At 43.9% G+C, this 6,000-nt stretch overlaps 1 protein-coding gene across 11 annotated transcripts in view; it reads right to left on the bottom strand.

The window, feature by feature from the left end:
- PLEKHA5 (pleckstrin homology domain containing A5) overlaps positions 1-6,000 on the bottom strand; it is an 83,014-nt gene that overhangs the window by 48,954 nt on the left and 28,060 nt on the right. The window contains exon 1 of one of the 11 annotated variants that reach the window (XM_072399890.1): positions 3,705-3,814. The exons of the other annotated variants lie outside the window; for them this stretch is intronic. The gene's annotated coding sequence lies outside the window, so the exon portion shown is untranslated. Of the gene's footprint in view, positions 1-3,704; positions 3,815-6,000 lie in introns of those variants that run through there. 11 annotated transcript variants of the gene reach the window in all.

Genomic DNA, 6,000 nt, shown 5'->3' with positions numbered 1-6,000 from the left:
CCCATGTGCCTGGGTCCAGTCTGGAAGGGCCAAGTCTAGTAGTACCCATGTGCCTGGGTCCAGTCTGGAAGAGCCAGGTCTAGTACTGTCTATGTGTGTGGGTCCAGTCTGGACGGGCCAGGTCTAGTACTGTCTTTGTGTGTGGGTCCAGTGTGGAAGAGCCAGGATAATACAGTCCATGTGTATGGGTACAGTCTGGAAGTGCCAGTATAATACTGTCCATGTGAACACAGCTTGACTTGGACATTTCTGGCAAACTTTCCAGCTTTTTGCTACACCAGCAACACAACACCCACTAGGTGCAGAACGGTTGCCATACATGAGCAATCAAGGTTATAGTCATATGCCATTGTCACAGCAACTGTCTTTCTGTACCAAAGGAATCCACATTAATTTTAGAAGAGGTTGGTTCTGTTAGAAGAACACAGTGGGGGCTGATAATAACCTCTCCAGCCATTTCCGTGCATATATTGGATGGTTACAGGTTCAGACTTCCTACTGTGCTCATTAGAGGAAAAAGAACAAATCTGAATTACTAACTAATTGCTTCACATTTATTTCCACACCAGAGATGGATATTCCAGGTTTATTGCTGAAGTCCCAGTAAGATACCATTGCTGAACAGATAACCATAAGTGATAATACAGCTTAGCAGGATGACTCCTGACTAGGAAGAACCATCCATCCATCATCACCAGCACTGACTATACTGCATTGACAACTTTTTCCACCTTAAATAGGTCTGACAGGAACATTTAAAGAGAATGAACCTGGACTCATGGGGAAAAGACAAGAGCATTTCAGAGGAGAACAGAAAAGGACATTTTTGGAATACTGCAGCAAAGCTCCTAGGATGAGAATGGTCATTTTTTTGTGGGGTAAAAAAACAGGACTATGGAAGCAAAACAGGAAAAAAGAGAAAATGTAATTTTGGGGAAAAAGGCAGAAAGGCTTCAGAGATGGGGTGTGTGGATTACAGGGATTACAGGGAAATATGGCAGATAGTTTGGGGTTTGCAACAGGAAGTAAAGCTTTTCTTCAATACAACTCTTCCTCTGTGTTATCATTATTCCATCTAGACATTATATAATCCAGTTTTCTTTTGCAAAAATCCTCCTTATAAAAAAATTGAACTAATTTGTGAGGAACTTTTAATATAAATGAGCCTTGTTCAGATTCCTGCAGGTTCTAAAATTTGCATTTACCCAAACCAACCAATTTTCTCTCATCGTTATGGCAGAATGAGATGCAATTGGTTTTTTTGGGTCATTTCATATTTGCTCTCTGCACAGCCTGGATCATATTGATTACTAGAAGACAAAGTAGTGACTACTGCAGTGCCAATCAGATCTTTTCCTTCAAGACATATCTGGAGGGTTATCGGTTGCCATAGACAACAAATTTTCCAATTTTCTGTCCTAATTTTGAGTTAGATGAGGTTCAGCCTAGGGAGGGTTAATGGTACCCGCAGCATAAATCCGGCATGAAGAGATAAACAGCATCTGCTGCCAGGCTGAGAGTGTGGGAGATCCTACTGAGGACATATGGGGCTCTGTACATCCTACAAACTCTGCAGAACTCTGCAATTTACCACTCGCTAAACCAATATGGCGGATCGCTGAGGATAAGCTGAACACATGGGGAAACAGTGCACACCATGCCTCACTTTATGGGGGACAAAGATGGCAGATCGTCCCTGATATGATGTACTTGAGGTAGTACATAGACCCTTCTAAATTACATTCTCAGCAATAAATCTGTACGGCAATAGCGGCAGTGCTGTAAATGAGAAGGGCTGGAGGACACCTTACATAGGCAGATAGTTTCCTCAGAGGTGCAGTCTGTAGAAACCCAGTCTCTGTTCAATTGACACAGCTGTATGGGCAATAATACTTCTGTCCTTGGTGGCCAGGCAGGTTTTTATTTTATGCTGGCATTAGGATGGACACATCTCTTAGGATTGCTATAATATAAATAGGTGTATTCAATAACTTGCATGATAGGAGAATCCATAGAAGGATTATGTGAGGTCTCAGGATATCCCCTGCTTTGTGTCAAAAGACTAATTAATCCAGATCACAGAAATCTGATCACCTGAAAAGCCCCAGATTGTCCTCACCCGTCTGGGTTTCCTCTATCTCTGCCCTTATGTCCTCCTGCAAACTCGCAATCTGCTCAAATCTGAGTGCTCCACCTCTGACATTAAAGTCGCCATGCTTCTTGTTTGCTGGAAAGGTTGCTGATCCACCATAACACCCCCAATTTTCTGTCCACCAAGTAGATCAAATCACCAGAGTGGGAGGGAATCTTTTCCCTGATGTCAGTAGGATTCTTACACCCCTTGCAGGTGAGAAGCAAAAGGTCCTACACAAAACCCAAACAGTCTCTACCTTATACATTACATCCTTTCAATCCTGACCAATTCATTCATACTAGGTACATGCTCGATGGCCATGATCTTGATGATAGAAGCACAAAGGGGAGCATCCTGAATGAAATATAAATAGAACAGATTGCACATTTAGAATGGAGTTCAGTGATAATCGGCTGCCATATGGGAGAGAGATGTGTAGGAGGAAACGCTCGCCCATCTACCTGCAACCCTGCCAACTCCATCAATACAGCTACTAGCAGAAGTCCAAGGCCCTCCATGGAGTACAGATATAGGTAGATTTATCCATATAAACCAGATAGAGTTCTAGTAAAAAAGGAAGAGGGGGCAGAGAGAGAGAGGAGTGAGGAAGGGGAGAGATAAGAAAAATGCAGGAGGTGAGAGAAAGCAAGAAGGAGGTGAGAGATGGAGGAAAAAAAAAACAGAGAAAAAGTGAGGAAAAGAAAGAGGGGATGAAGGAGGAAAAGGGAGAGAAACAAAATAGGAAAGGGGTAAGAAAGAAGGAAAATGGAGAGATGTGGAGAGAAGGGGGAGATTGAAGAAAAAAGTGAAAGAGGAAGGGGGTGTGAGATGACAGGAATGGGGAAGTGAGAGAATGGAAGAGTACACAAAAATTATAAAAATGGGACATTGACAAAGAGAGAAAAGAAAATAAAGATTGTGAGTGGGATGCTGGTGGGTTATCACAACAATAAAACCTATACCTATTGAGATATGTATGATGATTACTGCAGCGTATGGATGGATCATCATCGGAGTTCTCAAAGTCAACACAGCTGGGAAGGGGTACAGAAGAGATCACCTGTGGTATTAGCACAGCCATGGGTACTCAGTACATCTCAGTGCAGAACCATCCTGATGGATCAGAATCAGAGCATCCTCAGCGCAGCTTAATACATACACAGTCACTGGATCATCAGGACCAGAACCATCTCACAGGCTGGTATTGCAGTGAACAGAGTCAGGCTAGCAATACATCTCCATATCAGACAATAGAATCAGATCATCAGAACCTGGACCATCATAGAGAATGAAATCCATCAGCTGCTAAGCTGCACTGTGCAGGGAGGAGAGAGAACAGCAGGAGTCGAACACAGCACTGCGCAGGCCTCTCCGCTATTTACAGATAAAACTCATCGCAATTCTCTCAGTGCATCTACAAGCAGAAAGCGCGGGTATCACTGGACAGCTGTATCAGTAGAAGTGCTGAAAGCTTGGGTTACGCGCAGGGTTACTCTATATGCTGTGCATGTATCAGGTAGGTGATATAAGCAGCATGTATACATGTAATACACTAGGAAAGCTCACCTACCTGGCAGAGGGACAGAGGTGCAAGGCACAGGGACATGTCAGCAGTGACCTGCCACTTTGCTGTGCCTCAGCTGAATGACAGATGAGCTGTATGAGAGCTGCAATCTCAGGGAAGGAGGCTCCGATCTGAGCATGCTCAGTGCCACAATCAACAGCTCAGCATGTGACTGGAACTCAAAAACCATCTTCTGTCTGCTGATCACACTTCTGTCCCAGCCGTCAGCTTGTTAACACTAAGATTCACCGAACCTGAGCGAGGGCATGGAACAGGTATAACGTAATCACCTGGAATATGGAAAGTCAGCAATAAAAAAAAATGCATAGATTTTTCATCTTCCGTCCCCAGTTCAACTACAATTCGCACCTATTAGAAGAGCGCAATAACGCATTGCAAGCGCTAGGACAACCGAAAGCCGATCCAAACCAAAATCCAAATCCAGCTTGTGTGCAATAGAGTTACAGACAAGGTGCACAACAATCAAAAAGAATGTTCCAAAATGGTAACATGCTTGTGTTAGAGGAAGAGTTTCCATACAAATAATGTCTGCAGTTCTCATATCAAAATATACAGATTGCAAGGCTCCACCTGTAACCAAACCAGCCGGGGGTTTTTAGGCCAAGCGGGCATTGTGTCTTTCCCTAGTACGGGAGTTCATGTGTCTTCCATGAGCATTAGCACCCCCAATAGGCGTAGCACCCATTGACCTATTTGGCCATTTCCTAGAGGTCCTTCTTTAAATGTGTTTTGAGAGGAAACTGAAACGCACATTTTTCTGCGGAGGCTCTCCTGGTGTTTTGCATTGGTGTTCGGAGGGTCCCGGCCACAACATGTAAGGCCAATCAAGCCAAACCATGAATGGAAGAGCTGACATGACCGATATAGCTGCAGCTTATTTGATATTTCTCTTTCTTCATTCAGGAGAGAAGACAGATTTAATCATCTGATTTACACAAAATGTACCCAAAATCCGAGGGCAATCCCAGACCAACCTCCACAAGGTCATATAAAGGAGATCTGCTCCTGGAATATTGGGATCTGGGCCCGGAATAAGCATGGATTGCCGGCTCTTCTCTCTTACTGTAGAGATGTAAACTTTGCCACTCCGCAGTGAATTCGTTGCCATGGCATCATCTCATGAAATGAACACAACAATCGGGAACTGTGAAGAAAAAGCTCTGGTGAATAAATAGGAGTTATTTAAAGAGAGCGCGGACGCCCGGAAGTGAGAGGAGGTGACAGGGAAGGAAGCTGTTTAAGGCCGTGCTCTGACTAAATAAATTCTGTTCAGGCAGTCTTGTGATCCAGGCACCCCTGCCAGCAAGTACAGCCAGGCTCTGTGCTTCCCTGCAGACAGCCAATGACACAGCCTGGTCCAGAGTGCACCCCAGCCTGTCATTGGACAATGGATTTACAGCAGCATAGCGGTGGGTCAGCCGTCTCCTCCCCTATGCATGCTCACAAACGCATCAATGGCTGTGTGAATAGCAACTGAGCAACTTAGGCTGGGTCTACACGGACGTTTTTTAAAAAACACATGTAAACGTTTTTGTTGCGTTTTTATGCAATTTTTCAGCACTAAGCCATGTTTTCCCACGTTTAAAGTGCTTAAAACACGTCCCATTGAAGTCAATAGAAGTGTTTACCCAGAACGGTGCTGTATGTACCCATTCATTGCACTCGTTCATGCATCCTGCAGTGCTTAGTCGTTGGAAAGGATCGTGAAAGATGTATGCAGCTTAAGGCTACATACACACGTGCAATAATTATCGATAGAAAACAAACGATTAACATCCGATCAGCGATTATTTACGATTGTATTGTGCACAATTCTGTACATGCTGTAACGATGCGATCGTTCAAATATAATCCACCAATAGTGTACACACGCTAGATACGATCGTTTGAATGATGCAGGAAGTGACGCGTACCGGAGAAAGTGTATCACATAACAATCCATGATCACTGAACGACCATACACACAATAGATAGCGAACGATCGTCGCCCAATCAGATCCGCTGGGATGTTTGTTCGTTTCCAACGACATTCCTCATTCATCGGCGTCATTGGCCAGTCGTGCACTTTTTTTGTTAACGGTTATCAGACGATTGGACGTTTCCAACAACAAATATTGCGTGTGTATGTAGCCTAAGGGTCCAGACAGTAACACAGAAACATACCCTTTCAGGCCTCGGTAACATAGTAACAACAATTTCCCCATCTCCAGTAAAATATTTCTTGTAGTTGCAATCATATCATAGTAGCAGTCTCTAGAAGTCTCCTGTAACAAAGCAGCAG

The sequence above is a fragment of the Pyxicephalus adspersus genome, chromosome 2 (assembly GCF_032062135.1).
Source record: "Pyxicephalus adspersus chromosome 2, UCB_Pads_2.0, whole genome shotgun sequence".
Classification (NCBI taxonomy): domain Eukaryota; kingdom Metazoa; phylum Chordata; class Amphibia; order Anura; family Pyxicephalidae; genus Pyxicephalus; species Pyxicephalus adspersus.
The sequence above is the reverse complement of the archived record's forward strand: the minus strand, read 5'-3'. Positions and strand labels throughout refer to the sequence as shown.